A 23,412-nucleotide genomic window follows, 5' to 3' on the forward strand; every position below is an offset into this window, starting at 1 on the left:
AGCAGACAGCTTTGGGATGAAATGCAGCAGCCTAATGAGACCAAATCCTGATTGTGTTGATTAGTAATAAGAATTTGTAAAAAACTGGGCTATTTGATAGCAGAGTTGAATCAGTGTCAGTTTGGGTGTGTGTACACATGTCAGGGAGTGGGGGGATGAGGGGAGGAAACCCAGCTTCTTTAAATACCTTGGTGACCAGGAAGTACAGAAGGCAGCTGCCCTGGCAGCCCCACTACCCCAGCCATGCTTTGTAGACAGAGACATTTTGAATGGAGAACATTTCCCAGGCTTTCAGTGAGCTTAGTGAATACAACGTGCCTGCAATGATGTTCCAACTTTATTGAAGTTGTTTCCCGAAGCTCAAGTTTTCCCCTTGTTGCAAAAACTGGGCATTTCCCAATTTCAGACTCCTTTTTCCCAAACAGACTGGACACTGGATCATATCTGATGGCCTTGGAGGCCTGAGATTGATACCATGATTTCCTGCCAGATTGTGGCTGATGGATTTGACATGAAGTAATTTCTCTTTCTTTTGGCAGGGTGACAGATAGGTATTTTAAGGAAGCCTTAAAATGTGGAAGTGGAATCCGAGAAAAATTGTAGATTACTGCTTTGAGGTCAGCAAAATATGCACACGCACATAAGTGTATGTATGCATGTATAGAGAGGATTTTTTTCTTTCTATGAAACTTGGCTGAAACAGAAAGCTTTATATCAGTTTTCTAGCACCAGGAACAGAATTCACTTAAGTGTTCACAGCGTTTTAGGACAGGTGGTGAAATTGAATAACTGTAAGGGAAATTCAGGTAAGAGAACATAATTACCCAGACTGGATCTTGGCCAGTACATTAGAGCTAACAGTTTCACTTCCGTGGAAAATACTGTGGGATTTTTAAAGGCAATTTGGTTTTATCTTGTATTACAAATATTGCCTGTTTTTATGGGTGTATGATTTGAAGCTTGTATTTGAGCTTAAGGAATATTTTTCAGTAGTTTCAAGACGGGGGAATAGCATATAAAACCCATGGTACTGGTGTAATCAAATTTTGTAAATAAAACGGTTAAATTTTATTTGGTCTTCAACTGCTATAGGGTGATTTGCAATTCTTAGCAAGTGTGCCTAGTGGTTTGTTCAGTGTGGATCTAACCCTCCTGTGCTGGCAGTTACCTTTTGTTCTTGCAGGAAGGTGTGTGAGTAATGACTGATTCATGAGCATATTAGAGGTTCTCAACATAGGTGTGGATGTTGAGTAGCAGAGTGTGTAGAAGCAAATCAAGCACCTGCTTAGAATAAAGAGAACCAGGCTGTTTTAAATACCAAATGGTACAAAATGAAGTGCAGCCAGGTTTCCTTACGGGGGTCTGTTACCAGGAGAAGGAAATGAAAGGCAGAGGAATGACAATGATACCTCACTGTGGGCCAGAGCTGTATTATTGCAGACTGCCCTCTGCTAAAGCCTGATCCCAATCTGTGTTCTGTTTGTCTCAGTTTAAATTAGTACCAATATTGTGCTCAGTAGCTTTTTAAGACCTGAATTGAACCTTTTGTGGGTTTCAGGATTGGTTAAATAAACAGCAGTTTTGGGAGGGCTGTGTGCCCTTGGGAGGGACTCAGTTTGCAGCAGTTTGATTGGAGCCACACTGGAGAATTCATGGAGAACTGTCCTTGTGGGAGGGACCCCAAGGTGCAGCAGGGGAAGGACTCCTCTGCCAGAGCAGCAGAGCAAACTGGGTGATGAACTGACCAAAACCCCCATGCCCTGTCCCCGGTGCTGTTGTGGGAAGGAGCGAAGGGTTGGAGGAAGACAAGTTGTTTTTACTTCTTGTTATCCTCCTCTGACTCTGTTAGTAATAAATTCACTTTGTACCTCTAAGCTGAGCCTGTTTTGTCCTTGCAGTGTATTCTCCCAGTCCTTATCTCAACTCATGAGCCCTTCATTAATATTTTTTTCTCTCCTCTGCCCAGCTGTGGCAAGGGAGGGCAAGTGAGCGACTTTGGTGGGTGCCTGGTGTTGGGCCAGTGTCAAACCATGAGAGATGGAAACATGAAAGCAAATCATGTGGTATTTGGGGCCTGTGCAGGGCACAGCATTCTATGGCTGAATGTATAGTGATTTCTTTAGCAAGTTTGCTAAAGTACTCATGCATCTAACTCTTCCCCAAACTTGAATATTGTAGCAATTTTTATTGCTATAATCTGCTCTCCAAATAAAACCATTTAGCTTTGGCAATTCTCTAATGTTTAATAATACATGTAATGTTTGAAAAGTTTTGGAGCAGTTGCTATTTGCTTAGTCTCAGTTTGGAGGGTAGCATGGTAATGAACAAGTGATGCTTGAAAGGTCACAAACTAAACAAGTAATTCAAGCATTTGTAGTTTATTCCCTAATTAAACATTTTGTTGAATATTTTTTCTGAATGCAGTGTTTGCTGTGTGGTGTGATGGATTATTTGTCTTCCTCCACTTAATGATATGAAAATACTCCATTCATTTCTGCATGTTGACAGTATTTAACCTCTTATAATAATCCTATCAACAAACACACTAGTGAACATTTTGTAAGTAAGTTTGAGTTCTTCTGTGAAAGCACCATTTAAACTTGTTTTTACAGCTAGGTACAATGCCCTTGAGATGAGCTGGTGTCACCTCTCAAACAAAGCCCTGCAGCTTTTATGCACAGTTGTGCCTGGTGTGTTCTAGGTCTGTGAGGCAGGAGAACATCCAATTCTATTTATTCTCTGAAGATGATTGTGCCAAATCTAAGGTCAAGGAGAGTCCACAGGAAAGAGTGGTAATCTGCATGCAATTTTTTTTTTGTTCAAATCAGGTTAATTTTTTCTATTAAACATTTGAAAGTTTATATTTTGGGGAGGAAGGAACATTCCATGGCCTTACCCATAACAATTTTGCAATTTATTAATGGCTAAAATATATCCCAAATGTCAAATGTTAACTCAAAATCAGATTTAGCATCTTTTAAATGCTGACTTTTGACTTTCTCTGTTTGAACTATCCAGGCAAAATTCACTCACTGTTCTCAAGATTTTTATTATGAATTAATCATCTGTGTTGCTTTGACAGTATAAATTAGAGAAATCCAGGAGTTTCTTACACAGAGCAAATTGGTGAAAGCCAGTTCTTTTCCTAGGTTTGTGGTTAGTTTTCATGTTATAATTGTGATGAAAAACTGATTTTGTTTTTTTCATGGCAGTTTAACTTCTATATATTGATTGATGCACTTAACCATATCAACCATATATTAGTGGAGTAGTGCAGGTATGCACTGATGATTTCCATGTGTCTTCACTATTCAGTATAACTAAAGTAGAACTGATGCCAAATTTTTATTGCAGTTTTCAGTCTGGTTTGACCATTGGTTGTGAGTTTGTGTTGCCAGAGAAAAGGTGCACAGAATGCTTTTGGTGGCAAAGTGGAAATAGCACTGAAGCTTTAATCAAAGGTTTCTCAAGAAGAGGGAGCACACAGGAAGGGGAAAACAATGACAAATGGTAACTTTTTCTAAGGCTCTATTTCTGCCTTGAGAAACTGATTAAAAGGAGGAGCCTAAAAGTGTTTTCTGGCATTAGGGAGTTGAACACTGAGCTTTTGAATTCTAAATGGAGCTCACTGAGAAGCAGAAAGCTCTGGTTTAGTTCTCTGACTGCATTTTTTCCAGGAGGCTTTGTGGCCACATGCCTACATAGATTGTTGAAGTATTTCCCCTCTAAGGCATCATCTTCTTCATTTATAGTCAAATGGGTCTGTTAAACTGAGGTTTGACAGGTGTCAACATCTTGGTTCTACCCCCTCCCAAGGTCACAAATGACAATTCACAAAAATCAGTTGGAAACAGGAGCATCCAGGAGCTTAGGGAATATTATCCTTGTAGGATATCAGCACTGTGTAGTATTGTGTCCTAGATCTGGCTCTTATTTCTCTGTAAAGTAAGTTATAAATGTTAAATCCAGTAACATAATGAAGTGTTATAAGTGAGGGTCAAACATTTTTGCCTGTAACATTTCCTGTAAATGACTGCCAGCTGTCCTGTGGCAGACAATTTGCTGTACAATAGAGGAAATTAAGCTTTGAAAAGATCTTTCCATCCTGCTTCAGAGCACTCTGATGTAGTAAGTTGTTCTCATAGGGATGAATCCCTGTCGACCTCCTCCTCTGTCACCTTCCAGTGCATTTAAAGGGAGAGCTGGACATTATAGGATTCCTTTTCTGGGAGAAAAGAAACATATGGGAAAAGTTAAAAGGAGAAAAAGCCTAAGACAAACTTCCTCAGATTTCATAACGGATAGTTTTAAAATTTTGGACTTCAAAGTTAATCAATGATAAGAAGCAAAATGCAGAGAAAACACATCAGCAAGTTTCTTCAGATAAGAAGTGGAGTAGAGAGAGATCAATTCCTGCCTCTTCATTATTGAGGAATAACTGTTCAGCTTTGAAAAAGGTCTCACTGCATCCAAATCCAGAAGCTTCTAATTAATCAGACTGCTGCTTCAGCAGAGTAAGCAACAGGCACATGTACCTTGGAGGTGCAACACATAAACACATTCTTCTGATCACTGAGTTTTACAGCAGAGTTGATGAAGTTTATATAAATTAGAAATTGCCGCACTGAATGCTGAACCTCTCTGCATTTTATTTATAAATACTTTTTTTCCTGCTGTTGATTTTGAATGATGTTGAAAGAGAGCTTTTATTTTGCTTAAGCTCATGCTTGAAAAAAGATAACTGCAGCTGATATTTTAAATAGTTCTTTACAGAAAGAATGACAGACTATATACTAAGGTTATGAGCTGCAATTTAATAAAAATACATTGGATTTCAGCATTCACTCTGATCTTTCAGTGCTTCTTAACCACAATATTATTAAGTGCTTAAACTGCAGTATAGCTGCCAAAAAATGTGTTAGTTGACTTATGTTATAAATAATATTTAGCAATAAGCATTAGTTACCATAATTTTGTGTAATAGAGATAGTCTCTTGAAACCTCAGTTCTGTAATTAAAGTGACTTTTTTCTATTAAATGCTCATTGAAATTTTTAATTGGAAAAGAACAGTTTCATTATGCAGAGTTGCCATTTATGAAAGGATGGGCTGTCAAAGATAAAAGCTTGTATGAAAAACTACAAAGGACTCTGGAGAATCCATGAGTACAGGTACTTTAAAGATCAATTACATTCCAACCAAACAAACCAAGCAAGCACCTTCCCACTTTGCCACATCATTGACTATTTCCTTAATTGAAAGGAGAAATATTTAATTTCTGTCCTATGGACCAAACAGTAGTTGATAAACTAACAGTACTCTGGATCACTTTTTATTCTGCCTTGATACACTCCTAAGGAGGTTCTTGTTATTTCTTGCAATTTATAAGAGGAGTCCCTGGTTAAGCTTTAGTTGCTTGTATAGTACCTGAAGCTATGATAAGGGGCAAAGTGGCTTCTCATAGACCTTGAAACACTTAAAACAGAAAGGGAGTTTTGCACTTCAGTCACACTGAGCAGGATGCACTGTGCTGTAGCATAGAGGAATCTGGGTGTAAGAGCCATTCAGTTTTGCAGATTTTTCATTTTCTCAAGTCTAATACAGTATTTACAATGCTTTGGCTGTAGGGCTTCAGTGGGACTGTCACAAGACCCAGTAACTGGTCCTTCAGAATGAGTCCAGCTTTGTGCAAGGTGAATGAGGATGCTGCAGTTTCATCTGTATTACCTTCAGATCCTTCTTTCCACTCCACTTCAGTGGTTGGAAAACCTCAGTACTTTGCTGATTTTAAAATAATGATATTTTAATCAGTGGCAATGATGCCATGATGATTTTCTGCCTTTTTTGATTTTACCTCCCCTTTTATGTATTCTCAGTCATCTTAGCATACTTGTAATTATGACATACTTGTAATTACAACATACTTGTAATTCTTTAAGCCAGGTATTCTAGCATAGTATTGGTGTTCTGCTAGGCAAGAAGACCAAAGACTCTGCAGGCCTCACAGCTGGAGGCCAGAAAGCCTTACACTGCCTTGAGACACCAAGGCTCTCTCTAGAACATGCTTTGTAGACCAGGATTAAGCCCCATCTGGGGGTAACACTTGGGAATAGGCAGATGTCACCCCACGCTTTTAAGCTTCTCAATGGGGCCTCTTTGTCAGATATGCTATTTTGCAAGGTCTCTACAATTGTATATATGCAGTATTGGGTATAAGGATCCCTATTAAATAGTGAGGTAAAACAGTTCTGTCTCTTAACTGTGTCTGGCTCATAATTCTAGGACCAGGGGAAAAGGCATCAGCTTCTTTTCCCCCAGTTTTGCAACTACTTTTTTATAAGTGAGAGAGTAAAACTTAAACATTGTTTAAGCTGCCTTTAATGTGACAGCTGCCTTTAAAATGACTTCTTTAGTGATTTCTGGTTTGTTTTTTTTTTTTTTCCAGTTCTTATTGCAATTCTTGAATTAAAACATTCCAGGATTATTTTGATGCTAAGCAGAAATAAACTGCTGAAACTATAAGAAAAGTGGATTTATTCTAATTTCATAGCTTCCACAGTCTGGTTTCTTTTTTTTTGCCTTTTTCCCTCCTGCTGTTTTGGTAAGGCTATGGTAATGAGTGAAAATATTACTTACAAACTTAGTTATTTATAATTATCTAGGAACTGTGTGTATATATACTGAGGGTGAAATACTTTGGTGGGGTGTTGGGGGGAAGGAGAAGAGGATCCCAGTCTCTGCCTATGCATGTACAATAGATATTTGTGCTGCTGTACTTCACTACACTCCTGAAATTGCAATTGTGCACCATCTTGTTCAGAATAGCTGCTAACAGATTACACCAGCTTTGAAGAAAACTGCTTTGAGCAAACACTGCTTATCAATAGCATTTATCTTTTACTTGAAGGTATCTTGAAGGTATCTCATAACAGTGTGGGCAAAAAACCCAAGTGTTTTTCCTGGAGACTTCTATTCCCTAAGCTGTGTGTGCCAAGTCTTGCTGCAGACTGCTGTGAGGTTTCTGTTACTTTTTAAGAGCTCCCTGGAGGATGCCACAGTTGGAATCAAACCTGGAAACCCAAGAGGTGCCATTAGCTTGTCTTCCTTATTTAGCTTTCCAAATGTTTGTATGGGAACTGTAGCACAGATATACATCAAGCAAGTACATTCTTCTGGGACCCAATTGATGCATAAGTACTGTAAAGATTCTGTAAAGGCAAGAAGCCCATAATCCAAGTGCTTTCAAGAAGTATCCAGAGATGTACATTTTAAATTGTTACTTTGCTAAAGAATCCAAATTATTTTTGCTGAAGTATGAGATGTACTTAGAAAATGAATTTTCTTTTTACTATTAATTTTATATGATGAATAATTTTGTGGTCTTCAGGATATAAAATTTAAAGCACCTCTTCTCTGCAAGAAAAATTTTTAAAACTGTGTTCTGTGTCAGCAGGTAATTGCTATCGTGGTGAAGCCATAAGATCAACATTTCCAAGAAAATATGGAAATATTATGTGTTATTATAAAAGCTTTCCTTTGGCTTTCCCAGCCATTATGTGTCAGACACATTTACATGAGGTTTTCTTCTCTGCCAGCAAAGATGAGTGCTGGCTGCCTGCCTTATTTTCCTTGGCTGCATTACCCAGCTGCTGTGGCACTTGGGCTGGCTGGTGGATGGTGGGACTGAGAATTCTTTCAGATTAGTAATTCAGGTTGTCATTTTATGATGCTGTCTGTCTATATCAACACTCATTTTGTGTTGTAGCTTTAAATCACATTGAGGAGGGACAAGTGCTGGGCTACATAATGGGAAATACTACTTTTAAGAGAATTCTCCTGTTAAGAAATGCTGTGAAAATGAAATCAACATTGAACAAAAGCAATGCAAAGTTGTTGAGTGATGTTAACCTTCCTCCTCAGCCCTGATCACTCTTTTTTGCATCTGCTTTCTGGTAGCCCTGGCACTTGAGTCACTGCAAACTGACCAAAGGAAAGTGGGTTCATGGCTTACATGCTCACCAAAAACTTATGTGCTGGACAGGTGTGGGGTAGGAGTGAAAAAGATTGTTTATTTTAGGAAAGAAGGTAGAAGAAGTGACTCCAGTTACATAAACATCTGTTTTGTTTGTTGTGGAGGTGCCAGCTGGAGAGCACCTGGTGTCCTGTGTGCTGGTGGGATAACCTGGGATAACCTGCCTGCTGTCTGGTACTGCTGATGAATGCTTTTGTCTTACTGCTTTCCTTTCTGTCAGTAGCTTCAGTCATTTCTTTTCTTCTCTAAGCCCCCAAATCCTGTTTCTAATCACTGTGCTAAATAATTGTGCCATTTAGTACACTTTTCTTACTTGCCTGCTTGCAGACCAATTATTTTGTAGATGTGTGCTCAGAAGTGTTTTTGCCATCTGTTGGAGGAATGATTTAAATGACTGAAGTTGTTTAAAGCAGATTGTATTGTCAGTCATTATTTTATCTCCCTCAAATTTGATAATATAATATACAGGCCTTGGAATTTTATTTTTAATGTTGCTGCTACATAGAATTTGTTGTTGACAGCATCCTTAATAAATTGAGAAACTTCAGTAATTAATTTTTGAGGCGTTTCAACATGTATAAAAAAACTTATATCAAAAAATTTGAGCCCCAAAGGGAAAAAAATAGATATAAACTTGTTTAGATTGTGGGTTCAATGGAAATTACATGAGTAGTCTAGAGTGGTAAATGTGAGATGGGGTAGATAAAAGTAAGTGGTCTTTGTCCTGCTGGTGGGGAGATAATCCAATACATACACAACTAACAATTATATTAATCTAAAAAATGGGAAATTAATTTTAAAGAGGTGAAATCTTAACACAGGAGCTGAAATGAAAGAATTGAATCATTCACTGGCTGTAAAATCTCCTGCTATGTCTTCTGTAGGTGGTGGAGCATTTGGGTTGGCCTGATGCAGCAGGCCTCAGCTTGAAGGACCTGGTTTTGTTTTGCTCCTGAACTTTGTGGAGAACAACCATTATAGCATCTTTTCAAAATATAAAACTGCGAGAATACTGGAAATCATACTAATAGTCAGAGTTTTCCCATTGCTTTTGCAGAAGTTAAAATAGACCTGTTCTGTAGGATTCAACCCCTTAGAGGTGTGTGGAGCACACTGACCCCATAATGATCTTGAAGAGCCTGTGGCATCTCTGGTGACATCTGTGTGCCACAGTGACTCCAGAGAGGGACCCCTGACTGCTGCTCAAAGAGGAAGCTGACTGAACTTTCTTCCTAATCACACAGAGCATGAATATAGAAACAAGGGAATATTTCTGCTTCTCTCACCTCTGCTGAGGTTTTACAGTGAAGAAGTTTCTCAGTTGCCAAGTGACAGAAGCCAGTCAGAGCCACTGCAGTGTGGATGGAGGCTCAGCTGTGCAGCCCCAGACACTGCAGCACGTGTGTGTGCAGGTCTGCTGCTCATGGGCAGCCTGGGCACTGCTCTTGCAGCCTGCTCCCCTCTCTGACCCTGCCGCTTCTGCTCCTTTCAGCATTCATTAACATTGAGTACTGTGAGGCAGGAGCTCCTTGGCCACTGCCAAGATCGCTCTGATGTGGAGCCTCTCTGAAGCTGCAGGAATCACCAGCACTGACTACAGCATAAGAAATAGAGTCCAAGAAATATCTGACTAAAAAAACCCAACCCTGTTGCTTTCCTAACTAAACCCTGTGGTTACTCTATGCATAAAGCAGCTTTTGTTGTTTGAGTGCTCTTCTATATGCATATTGTGCATTTATGATCTTGATAAGAATTCTTAATAAGAGGTGCAATGTAATCTTAATGTGGTGTTAGAGCAGTGCAAGGAATTGTGATGGGATGCATATTCAATTAAGCCGGGAAAGCTTGCCTGCTCCTTTGAAAACAATAATGATTTGCAAGCAGCCCTCCCATATGGCTACATTTGATAAGGATCACAAATTTCTTTTTGTTTAAATGCAAAAACTTCTAGGCTGCAGGAAAGCCTGTGGTAATTAAATACAAGGTGACCAAAACTTATTGTGTATTTCTTCAGTAGTCCTCACCTCTACCTTGTAATTACTCAAGCATGCTTGTGTAGACATGTATGTCATATAAACAGAGACTATAGTTCTTTGGAAATGCTTACATTTTTTAGTTTATTGTCTTTAAAACAAAAAGAAAATTCAAGTCACAAATCCATTTATTTTTCTACAGTGCAGAAAAAACATAACAGCTTGTCTCAAGAGAAGAGACATTCTAAAATGTTTAAGTTGATAATAAAAGTGTTTTTCTATTCCTATTTTATTCACAGGACAAACATCTGATGCCCATTGTGTGTCTGCACTTGATGTGATAGTACAGCAAGATATTTTAAGACACTGCAGGATTAGGAGAATTATATAATAGTCTGTTTCAGTAGACCTAAATTCCTGTAACTAACATTTATAAGGAGAGAGTTTCCAAGGTTTAACATTGCTCCGCTTACTGTAGGAAACTTTGTTTGGGTGGGGATCAGCCACTGCAAATGTTGGGCTTATGATGATGAAGAAGTCAATTGTGAAAATGTGAATACAAGGGAAAAGATGAATGTCATTGGCTGATCAGCTGCATCTGACAATGACTGTACCTTACTTGGCATTTGTGGTCTGCATAAAATAACCTTGAAACCTTTTCTTTTTCTACTGTATCTTATTTTCTGTGTTCAGAGAAATGGGTGCAAGCTTAGGCCCATGCTTAAGTGCCCAGATAAATTAGGGTCCTGTATTTTTTAGCTCTTAGAACTTCAGTTATATGAGTACACTGTGGAGGGGGCTGGTTAGTGGTACTTACTGATTGTGAGGAGCTGCCATCTGATTGAGCTGATGTTTAGTGTTGAATATTCCAGGTCTGAAGGGAAAGATTTGTTTCACCAGCTGTTCTGTCATGGAGGGGAGCAAATAGACCCACCCTGCCCCTGACCTGTGACTGCAGAGAAAGCAGGAACACAAGTCAGATCATGAGGATGGTGGCAGTTCTGAGAAGTCTGCAGGGTGCTGAAGATAACTCCCATGTGTGTCCTTGGATGTTTGTCCCACCCCTCCTGTTGGGTGGAGACAGGAGCTTGAGTGACAAGAGAGTGAGGTTTTGAAAATGAGTAGGGGTTCCATTCTGTGTTTTGGCTTGGCTTATTTTGGCTGATTAAGCTCCCTGGCCTGGTGAATGTGAGATCTGGCATGAGGCAGGGCAGACAGCCTGCCCAAGGACTGGGGTGTGACAGGACTGTCCCTTTCAATTCAGCACAATATTGAGCTGACAATATCATTGCAGCTTGTGGGTGCCACTTGAGGAAATGTAGCTTGGGTACAGCACTCAGTGAAGAAATTTTTTTCCTTGCCTGAGCCACTTGTCCTCATTTTCCTGCTGCAGCCTGTTCATTGTGCCAGTGCAACTGTCCTGGAGCTGTGCTGTAAAAAGAATTGCTCTGTGCAGCCAGGGGTGCTGCAGGAGCCTTCTGCTGGAGCTGAGCACAAGAGATAAGCAATGAAGGCAATCTGGGTTTCTCTGACTGGTCAGTTGTCTTATCCACTGCTAGCCACTAAATGGAAATGCTTGGAAATCAAGAGCTACTTGAGTACTCCTTTAAATTAGTCTTTATTATAGTTTATTTAAATTTAAATGATGGAAATACCTTGAGGAGGACTAGAGTAATCATTTAACACATAATCCAAAAAACAAGGTTTTCTAATTATTGATAACATAAGTTAAAAAAAGAAATCAATGATAACTAGGTTTTAAGTTGTTTATATGTTATAGAAAGCCTTGTAGTTCTGTGTTAAAAATAATCTCACAACAACTAAGATATAGAACTAAAGAACCCCAACCAAACAACAGCAAACCAGACAAACCAAATCCTCTGAACTCCCAGACCCATTAAACTTCCTCCCCAAACCCTTTTTTGTTTTCCACAGAAATCTTGTGTCCAAAACTTCTGGATGGTTATTTTTGAAAGTTTTCTTTAATTTTGATGATCTATCCAAACGAGCATCTTCCCTGCCCTCAAATGCAAGCCTTTGAAACTATAGATACATTTCTTCTGGCATGATTTCAAGCATCTTCAGGGTTTTACATCCCTTTTCTTGCATTGTTTGTAAACTTGTCTCCCACTAGTTGGGCCAGGAGTGTATTTTATAAAACACTCATTTGCAGAGTCCTAGTTCTCACAGCTGTAGAAATAACAATGCTGTAGAGACTGCTCTCATGCAGAGTTTGGTCACCTAAACCAGAGGCATAGGGTACCAAAGCCTGCCTGGGAACTCTGCCCTCAGCCTGGCTCTCTTCCTTTGCCTTCCTAAGGGTTGCTCCCCATTGAGGATGGTGCTTCCACCCTGGCTTGTGCTTGAGACAGCCAAACACAGCTGGTGGGACAGGTAGCAGAAACATGGGCTTGCCAGGTTTGGCTTCCCCTGCCCTGGGTGTTATTCTGTTGTTGCTGTCATCTCCATGCCCCAAACGCCCTTGTGCTGTGCCAGGCACACAGCCTGCCTCGTGCTGTCACATCATGGCCCAAGAGCCATTGCACCATCTGAGAGCTGCTGACCTGAAAACTGCACAGGGACCTCTCCCTGGGCTGTGGCTCTCGTGTGGAGCCTGGATGGGACCAGGAGCAGTGCTGTGAGACCCAGAGCAGTGCTGGGCAGAGCACACGTGGCCCCAGTGCTGGCAGTGCCACCCTTAGTGCTACTGGCAGGCTTTTATTTCCCTGCTCAGCCCGCAGATCGACTGCACTGAAGGGCAGGACCAGTTGTTATGCCACATTCCTGCTAGGAAGTGGTTTGTATCACCCCAGGATTCAGTTTTCCTTGCCTTCTTAAAGATGGGAAACTTGACTCGTAAAATTGTGAGGGAAACTGAACTCATAAATTATGGTTGTGATTGTAAGGACTTTGTGGGACCAAAATGTACAATTGGTGAGAACTTTGCACTTACTGAAGTACCATTTAAAACTAAAATTACAGATTGGCTTAGGCAGACTGTAGCTACTAACAGTGGAGAGCTGCTAAGTGAATTTTGGTACCTGTGAGCATTGACATATGCAGTTAGTGGGGATTTTGTTAAACAGATTCCTTGGAGAGCAGCAGAACAGAGTGAATTTCCTTGAGTAGATCTTGATTGAAAACCTCCCTGGGCAGGAACCTGAAGATTTTTCCCCTTGATTCAGCAGCTTTGAATAAGATAAGGAGTTATTTAGAGCAAAGTAGGAAGTGCAGGTCTCTGAAGAGCACTCAGGTAATGCTACTAGTCTGAGATCCAGATGTATCCTTTGAGGAGAGGCAAAACCCAAGTATCTTGCTTGATGTGTACTTGGTTAATGTTTAATCTTACATTTAGAATAATTTTGTCAAAAAAGAAATTCAGTCTCTGCAGATGTTTGTTTCTGTGTAGTGACTTTGCCTGAAGTAGATGTCCCTGAACAATTCTATATGTGAATTAAAGCTGAATACAGGGGAGAAAGTAAATACTAGGTACAAACCACACTGTAGGTGCATAAAGCCTACAACTTGAGAAATACATGTTTCTACTAAGGTGTATGTTTTCAGGGAATGCATTTTCCATCTGCTCAAGTCCTGATTCGTGCCCCATGAAGTTGGTTAGGGACACTTAAGGGTACATGATCTCCTTTTTTAAAAACATTTGAATGGAAGTCATTGGAGGAGCACGGGCAGAGCCATCTGTCCAAGTGGAACTCTTAGAAGCCTGGTTGTGTGTTTGAAGAACTGCCAAGGAGAGGGAGGCAGTTGAGGTATGTGCTGTATCATTGGCTTGACTTCAGAAGTTCTGTGCCTTTGCTTTCCAGGATTATCTGTCCTCACCAGCAGCTTTTCACATGAGAATGAACGGGAAAAGTGTCTGTGACAGATGACTGTGTTGGAGTGGAATCCGGTTTAGACTTGACTTGCAGGCAGTATTCTTCTTTTTGGCTACACATGTTGCTGTGCTAGAATAAGGGCACTCCCTCCCTTGCAGCCTGTTGGTCTTTACAGCTCTTCTGTATGGCCAAGACTCTCAGCTCTGGTTTTTACTGGCCTAAGGAAGGAGGAGCCTGAGCAAAGACAGAGTAATTTTACCAGCAGGGATGTGTACCATGAGTTGATGCCTTGCCTGACACAGAAGTGTGCGCACAGGTCCAGATGGTCACCGCAGCTCTCCTTGGGAGCGACCCTCCTGCATGTGAGTGGCTCTGTGTGAAGGCTGGGAGCTGGAGCCACTCAAACAGCTGGGTGAGGGTTTTGTGGATCCCCAAAGACACTGAGGGAAATCGCCCAAGTGCTTCAGCCTGTGTCTTGCTGAGGTTTCGGAAGTCACACAGGAAATCTGTAGCAGAACTGAGGGCTCTGGATGGGCTCTGTAGTTTAGGGACCCCTGTAAGCTCTGGGGCCTCAAACAGCCCTGCTGTGCCCATCACAGGTTCTTGTGCCACAGCCCCATTCTACAAAGGATCTAACTATTTCCACCTTCCATGTACAACAAGTTTTTACTAATAATAATAATGATAAAAAAGGCAGTCACTTGATTTTCCAGTGCACTGGTATCTGGACAGATTTATTTGTTCCATTTTTTATGGATTGGTGGTGGCTTAGTTACTCAGTTTTCTTTAAGTAGAAGTTTTCTTTAAGTTTTTGCTCAGTCTTCTCCAATCAACACTGGAATTGAAGTTGTGTCATGACAAATTTGATTCCCTGGTTTATCACTTTTCTGTCATCACAGACTCTGCTTTAGGTAGATAAAGGATTGGGTGTTGTGCTGCTTTTTATTTAGACTGAAATTAGCTTATATTGATATTAAGTGTGGTTGTTCTCTCCCCTGTGGGGGAAAAGGAAGCGTGTGATGTGCCAGAAGTTTGTTATTTTGCTATTGTTCATTTTTAATATCACCAACAATTGTAGACAGTAATTCTCAGACAAATTACGGAAGAGATGGATTGTGAAGGCAAGAGAAGAACAGGAAATAAAGTGGAAAAATAGCTGAGTACAATTCTGATGTTGAAAGAGTTTCTATTATTTTTATTCTGTTAAAGGTTGGCCTCAAGTGTTTACTTTTAGGGGCACTTGAAGAGAACAATTAGCTCTTCCAGATCCTGATATTTATTCTTTTTTCATGAAAAATTTTAGCCAGTTAAGAATTATTGCATTTTTATTTTTTGTATGAAAATTAGCAGGGGTGATTAATTGAAGCAGGGCAAACACCTGAAGGCAGAAGCTTTCTCCAAATCCTTGTTGTTGATGTTGTAGACCTACAAGGACGAAGAATGATGTACTGAAAGATTTAATCATATGTTTTCAGCAAGGAGAGAAATAGGAGAATTACCAAAAAAATGAGGTGATCAGGAGACACAAGTGAACCTGCAGGGAATTTCATTGCATTGACACATCTCTCTTGGTCTTGGAGGAGATAGCAAGTGGTTGCTATTAGAAAAAGCTTTTCTTATTTTTTTGGTACCAGTTGGGTACCTTAGTAAAGACTGGAGCTACTTAGTTCAGAATTATTTTTCCTGTGTAGTAGAATAGTGACCCAGAGTTCCAATATGAATTTTTTTTCTGCTGGGAATTTAAAAAGATGAAAATTATTCCTGGTGTAGATTTTAGCATTTCCTAGACTCTGATTTCTTCTATCTCCTGCACCCCATCCTTCTTCATAGATTTGCCCATTTCTTCATCATCACCCTTGTAAGGGGAGGATTCCCAAGGCCAGTTCTTAGCATGTCTCATTTCCAAATTCAGCTTTCTCTGAATGTGGTTTTTCAGTAGTTTAATTTTAACAGAAGGCCTCAAATCAATCCCAGTCACATTCCTCAAAGTAAATTAACTGTCAAGGCTGGAATGTAAAGAAGGAATGAGAAGCAGAATGAACTTTACATGAAATATAAATACAGCTGGACTAATCACTGCACTGATTGTAAGATTGTTGCAGGTGCAGGGTTTAAAATATGTAAAATACAAGTCTAACAAGATGTGAAATGCAGATAATGAAGCCCTTTCTGATTCAGCTGCTGAGGTCTTGCTTAGACATCTCCCATGAATTCCTTCCTTTGTTGAGGAAATGAAATATTTCCTCCAATTAAACCCCTTATTGTTTAGAAATCTATTTGTTTTCTGAGTCAAGCCCAGTTTATTATTTCTTTAATGCTTATTCTGGAGACTGCACAGGTGTGTTTTTATAAAGTGTTTTTTTTTTATTTCTTCTTTTCACATTGGCTTACAAATAGATTGAGTTGTGTGGAATCCAAGATGTGCTTGCCCTGTTCCACCAGCTACAGTCTGAGGTACACACAGGAAGAGATTTTAACTTCCTTCTGCAAATCCGAGCATCTCAGTACATACATATAAATAAACTGTTCTGTAGGAGACTGACTGCTGCTTAGGCTGAATTCTGAGAATCCACAGCAGAACCTGAAGTAACATTTTTAGTGTTTTTATTCTCCATGGGCATCAACTGCTCAAGTAGAAGTGTGTCCCTTTCAAATATTCTAGGGGCATGGATTAAAGGATTTCTGTCAAGTACCACAAGAGGACATCTGCTTCATCTCTTTGACATGCAGCTTTGCTGGTGATAGTGCTTTTTTTGAAGTTTTCCCCACAAGGAAAATGAGAGCTATAAGAGAAGTTGAAGTTCACAGTGTTGAATAAGACAGTAAAAAGTCTGAAAGAGGACAGCAGACCTTGGTGTTATTTTTCACATCCATTTAGATTCTCTTGTAAATAAATAAATCTGTGAGCTTGTGACCATTGAATAACATTTCACTTGAGTGCTTTTTAGTTTTCCTGAATTTTCAGGAAGATGATGGAGGTATATGTGTAGGAAAGATTGTGAGTTTGTACACACACACATACTCTCCTACATAAGTATACAAATATGTAAAAAAGTCAGTATAATCAGTACTTCACTGCTTTCAGAAACAATATTGAAATCTTCACATAACAGTCATGTAAGTGAAAAACTAAACAGTTTAAAATCAAACTGTAATTTACTTTTCAATTATACATTCATAAGTAATTTCACTTGCAAGTAGTCCACTGAAAGCTGGCTTATGGAGTTATTTCAATCAGCTGTCTTCCTAAGTAATTGTAGAATGAAGTAATATATTTTAGCATTCATAAACACTACAGCTTTGCTCATTGAAGTGTTTTGTTGTTCTATTAGATTTTCCCTTCATGAATTAAATTTTAGTTATGCCTGGAAACAGTCAAGCTGCTTCCAGTACTTTGTCTTGGTTGTGCTGAGGTGGTACTTGCCATAAAGAAACAAACTCTGTTTTATTCTTTTGAGGGAGCAAGGCAGAGGGAGACTATTAAATATCACTAGAAACCTGAGATGAAATCAATTAAATTATATGACCTGGATGTATTCTCATTATAATCTGGGTCATGATTCACTATCTTGGCAAGAGGAAAAAAAACATCAGCAAAACCACAGGTCCTGTGGCTCCCACCCATTTGAGCCAGCCTGCCAGAATGAAGTGATCAATGCAGTGGCCACTAATTTTGATAAGACTGGTTAATGATATGTGACTTTCTGTACAAGGTGGGCACAAACTCTTTGGCTGCATTAAAACTGTCCTAATAGCTTTTTAAAATTTTTTTTTAATGACAGCCCCAACAAATGAACGTGAGTTAATTATCCAGGGAGGGGTGGAGGTAAGAGGGGGAGATGACACATACATGCCAAGAAAATGACTCTCTGAAATGAAAGGAATTATATTAGGGTGGTTGTGCCTTGTTCAGTTTCTTTTCACAGTTTTAGACATCTTGAAAAACTACACCATAACTGTGGCTTAATTTAAAATGTAGAGCAATTTTAAGCAACACTATTTAATCTGCTTTGATTAGTTCCTTGATTTCTCTGGAAGCTTGTATGATATAGTGAGTGATGCTTTGAAATGTGTGAGAGATGAATGATCTCTGGTAAAAGCAAGGATTTAAAAAATAGGAGCAAGCTCAACCACTTGTTTTTAGTGATATCAATCAGTGCATTTTTCCTTTGCTCCTGCATGTATGGTGCTGTCTTTGTCAAGTGAGCATTTTTGTAGGCAGGCCAAGTGATTTATAGCATTTCTTAGGTTTCTTTGAGTTCAGCTTTCAAATACCATTTGCACAAAGTTTGGGTATGTCAGATGATGCTACTGTCCACCAGAAGTACTTGGAATAGTGTGGCTGGGTTCCAGGAGATCTCTCTGAGGATGTCCTGATTACCAAAACCTCTCCTGGAAGTCTGCCTGTACAAGTCCCTCAGATCAGAAGTGCAGCTGACCGAGTGCCTGGCATTCAGTGAGGCAGACACTGTTGTTTCCCTCTTTTATGGCATGCCCCTGTGTATTGTGAGACAAAGCACACAGCTGTTTGATATACAAACACTGAGGCGTGATAGGGAAAAAAAAATCTCTGATTAGCAAACTACAATTCTGTTTGCTAAAAGAACTTGGCCACAGATATGCAGCTGTCAGTTGCAATGGAAGCACTGGTCCTTGGCCATGGGGATGTAAACTGGCCTCAGATGCCAAACACTTCTATATGGAAATCTGTGCACCTCCCCAAGTTCTGTGCAGAGTTCATCAGGAGTGTTGCCAGGATCTTTAATTTTGCATAGTTATTTCCCACATGAGTAAAACTGAGTTGATGTTTAAGTAATGAGATGCTGTCAAGAGTACAGGGAGCTTCTCTTTCTGCTTTGATTAAGGCAGCAGACAGGTGATGGAGCCTGGGGACAGCTTCCAAGGAGAAACCATGACCCTGAGGTCTCCAACTGCACTTGACCAGGTCCTAATTCAGCCCCCTCTGCCTGCTGGCCTCTGAGCCCCATTTACATTCTTACTCTCCTCCTGGTGACTTTCCACTGCTCTTGGCTCACTGTACATGTTCTACTTTACTCTTTTGTCACAAATTTAGCCAGGCAGGAGTGTTCCTGTTCCTGTGAGCAGTCTGGGTCACAGCAGATCCTGAGGTTCCCTGTGGGACACCCCAATGGGGATTCTGGGTGCAGTGTGGAGTGAGCAGGAGAAGCTGGGGAAGCAGATGAGGGAAGATGTTTATTATATCCCTGTGTGTTGGTTGAGGTTTAATGCATAATTGACAATTGGGTGGGAGACGTCTTATTGGGAGAATATGTTTCATTTAAAAACTTGATATGAATGAAATAATTTAACTTGGGTGTTCTGTATGTCTGCACTATGGCTCTGATTTTTTTTTTTTTTTTTTTGCATTGAAGTTTTTAAATTCAGTTCAGAAGTTACAGGTTGCAGGGTGGCTTGGAGGGCAAATGCTGTGTACTGCAAAGAGCTTGAATTCTTGAGTCCTGTTAATCTCTGACTGGAGCTGAAGTGTTGTCATGCTTAGCTCTATAGCCCAGGGGTATATTACAGCCACAGACCTCCTGGCATGGAGGCCATGAACAGCAGCACAGTTCAGTTCCTGAGCAGGAGCTTTTTGGCACCTGGCAGAGTCCCAGCAATCAGATGCTGACCAGGTCTGAGCAGGAAAGTTCACTGCAGGGGCACTTGGAATCCCAGCCTGCAGTCCTGGTGTCCCTGAGGAGTCTGGGGGTGCTGGAGAAAAGGAGGAACTGGTACAACCTGTGTGTGCTCGTGGTGGCCTTCAGGGCACAAACTAAAGGAGGGGAGTGAACGTGGGATTTTGGAGATTGGGGTGACACCTTCTCACAGGTTCCTTTGAGTCTTGATCTTAATGGGAGCAAACATCCTCTTGCACATCTATTACCGTCTTAGACATCACTGGTCTAAAAATATGCATATTGGAGCAGTGTGATGCCTAAATAATGTGGACAAGGGAAAGGGGGAGCTGCTGGTTCTGTCTGCTGCAAACATGCTTAAACCATAGAGATCTTTAAGGTGCCACAAAGAGAGGCGGATGTTAATGTGTTGTGTTGTTATCATAAATGAAGTGGTGATCATAATGCAAAGGAACCAAACTATAACCTCACCAGCTGTTTTAGCACGACCCCCTGGAACCCAGCACACTGTTTGAATTTAATATCCTCCTTTCATTATGTTAATCAACAGCCATTAAGTGCTAGTGATAATATCTGTCCTGATGTAGCTGCAAGACATGAGGCCATTTGGCCAAATAGAGTGTTTTATTTAACTGCAGAATTGCATGGAGTAGCATTATTTGTATTGCTATGTTGTAGACAGTTGGCATAGAGAGAAATTAAGACATTGTTTGATCTATATAAATCAGGATTTATGATCTGGAAAAAAGAAAGAAATCTTTACATACACATCGAGTGTTATTTGCTAATAGAAAGTGCATAGTACGTTGAATTAACTTACAATTATTTCTCTTAGCAAGACAATTGTTCTTCAGATCTAAGCCATTGTTCTTCAGTGCACCAGCATAACTAAATTGCTTCCTTATGATTCACTGCACTGAATGTCAGGTATATGATCACCCTCATCTTATTTCCTACCTACTTGCAAATGCATTCATAATTCTGAAAAGATCACCCATTCAAGTATTTTTATCCTGTTATGCCACAAATTGCTGTGTTTTCATCCCATTTTGAAAGTTCATTTTTTGTTTTGGAACTTAGAATAGGATTTTCTTTGCTGCCTTTTTTTTTTCTCCTCATATCAGAAGTCTTGCATCCTGTTAACAAAGTTTGTCTTCTACTGAAATTGCTAAAAAGTGGTATGTGTCAAGTTTCTGCAGTGAAGTGTTTCAGCTTGAAATGAGAGCTTCTATCAATCAATGGCTTTAAGTACTATTTGCCTTGCTTATATGACTCTTAAAAATGAAAGGTATTTCCAAGCATTGTTGCAAAACGTTATATCTATAGATTTTCTGCTGTGAATGGCAAAGGTGAGCCCTGCAGAGGCATCCTCAGGAGTGATTGGTAGTCAGTGACACAGGCAAATGAACCCACAGAGCATGTTTGTTTGTCTTTCATAAATTAAAACTGACAGTAGCTTAAAAATCTGCAGCCAACGCATAAAGGCAATAAATCTGTATTTACATAGAATGAAAGGAGATGGTGTTCCTAAATTCATAATCTGTGTAGGCTGTGTGCCTGATAGCCTGGAACTGGCTGAGTGCCTAAATAAATGAGTGGGAAGGACAATTTACCTTCCTGTGGAATATTCCACAGAAGTGAAAACCTATCATTTTTGCAGTGTAAGACCAAAGGCAACAGATGGTTTTGATTGATTTGGTCTCTTTTGTTGAGGAAATGACAGATCAATGTGGTGTTGAATTTTTAAAAAACATTATTTGTCAGGGACCTTGCTTATTTAATGTGGTGGGTAGTTTTTTGGGGGGGGAGGGATTTGGTTTTTTTGGGTTTTTTAGTTTGGTTTTTTTTTCATTTATATCTGCAAGGTGAAGGGTAAAATATAGTGGCATAATCTGTATATTTTGCTCAAGCTGGAATAGATCTGTTGTCCATTAAAACTTATGACTGCTCTCATGGTGGGGAGTTTTGATGTTTCCTTTCCTCCAGTCCCTGCAATGTGCCTGACAGTGCTGGGAAGTACTGGGGCACTCACTCAGAAATGGTTACTGCACACTTGGTCTCACAAAGCTTCCCTGTTGCCCACTGAGCAGGGGTCATTCAGTTTTGTCTCAAGCTGCCCTGGGACAGCATCTCTGTGTGCAGTAAACAAGATGAATTTCAGGGGCAGAGTCACCTCCACATCAACAGCTGGATAGGGACAAATAAAAAAGATGTGTTGCAGTGGCTGCACTTGCATGTTTCACTTGGCTTTCTGCTCCCAAGTGCATTTCCTGGCTGCAGCCAGGATCTTGGATCAGGAAGATCAAGACAGCTGTGACAGTGTGGAGGGTCCCCTAGGATAAGGAAAATCACCTCTGGAAAGGCTGCTCATCTGTGTGTGCCAGCAGGAACAAAACAGGCCTGACAACTGGGGTTTTGTTTTTCTTTTTTGGCTGTATAAGAAGACAGATTTGGCCAAACTGAAGAGATTTTCTGTAACCTCTCCTCATCCAAAATTGTTTGCCCCAGTAAACTACTACAGAGGTCAATAAGGTTATGTCACCTTACTGTGAATTGATTTTTTGGGGATAAAATTGTATCTTGTGTTAATGAATATGGTCAAATCATTTCCACTGGCACAAAGGTGTACCTGTATGTGCCAAGTGAAATATCCTGAGTAAGTGTAAGCTGTTCAGAGCAAAATGATTCATCCTAAATTAGATAAAAACTGGCATAGATCAGTAGTAAATTTAGTCTGCTGGATCAATGCAAGAATTCTTGGGTCACTGGATCTGATGTGGCCTCCAGGCTCAGCCCCAGCTCCCTGCTCATGGCTTGGTTGGCTGTGTGGGACAGGGCACTGAACAGCCTGGCTCACCAGGTGCTGTGAATGAGGTCATGTTGGCACTGACATTCCCTTTATTAGGTGCTGAATCTTTGGAGCCCTTTTCAGTGGACCTGCTGGACTCACTGACTCATTGGGAGGTCAGCTTTGAAAACTGAAACTAATATATTGATACTTCCCTCCTGGAACTAATGTTCAAGTGATGGGGGAATGAAGGATATAGGAATTATTTAGGGTACAAAAGTGATCTTCCAGAAAGAAATAATGTAATTTCTGCTGCTTGCCACTTCTCAGTTTGTGGCAGTTGAGAAAGATATTGTGTCTGTCAATGAAGCTGTTATTAAACATTGTATAGTTTTGAGATGGTTTCTATAAAAATATTTGTGTGAACTCATAATGTAAGAAACAATGGTATTGTTTATGGTATTATTCATACCTATAACAGTTGGTATGAAAAATAACTCTTGGCTTGTTTTTTTATTAAAAAACCCCATGTACCTAATTTCTGACAAGTTAGAAAAACAAATTATGTCAAAATAAGAGATCCAGAAGCTAAGAATATATTAAAAGGAATATGCTCAAAACATGTTGCAAAACACACCTTCTCATTGGAGGATGCAACAGTTTCGAATTATTTCAGGGACAGATAATTGAATGTTTTATTTTGTGTGTTAAAATATTAATTATCTGCACTTCCATGAGTTCCCATGTGCCCCAAGAGACCAGGTACCCTTCACACTCTCTGTGCCTATGATGCATCAGCACATCAGTGCTCACACTGCAACTCACCCAAGGATTTACCCCTCGCTGCCAATGAAGCTCTCCTCTGGCAGGAAAAGGATTTACATGGGGAGTTATTGTACTGGTGTGAAAAATCAGTTGTAATGTTCAATATGCAGGAGAAACATGCAGTGCAGGATTACCATTCTCTGGTTTCTTTGTTTTCTAACTGATTGTTTCTGCTCTGTATCAAACTTAGAAGCAAGTTTTGTCATCTTTTTGTCCATGACATCACCACATTGCACTCATGCTGTACTCTTCTCCTAGCTACAAGAAAAAGTAATTGTTCAGCAGCTTCTGATAATGGTGATCAATCA

The sequence above is a fragment of the Molothrus ater genome, chromosome 15, assembly GCF_012460135.2.
Source record: "Molothrus ater isolate BHLD 08-10-18 breed brown headed cowbird chromosome 15, BPBGC_Mater_1.1, whole genome shotgun sequence".
Classification (NCBI taxonomy): domain Eukaryota; kingdom Metazoa; phylum Chordata; class Aves; order Passeriformes; family Icteridae; genus Molothrus; species Molothrus ater.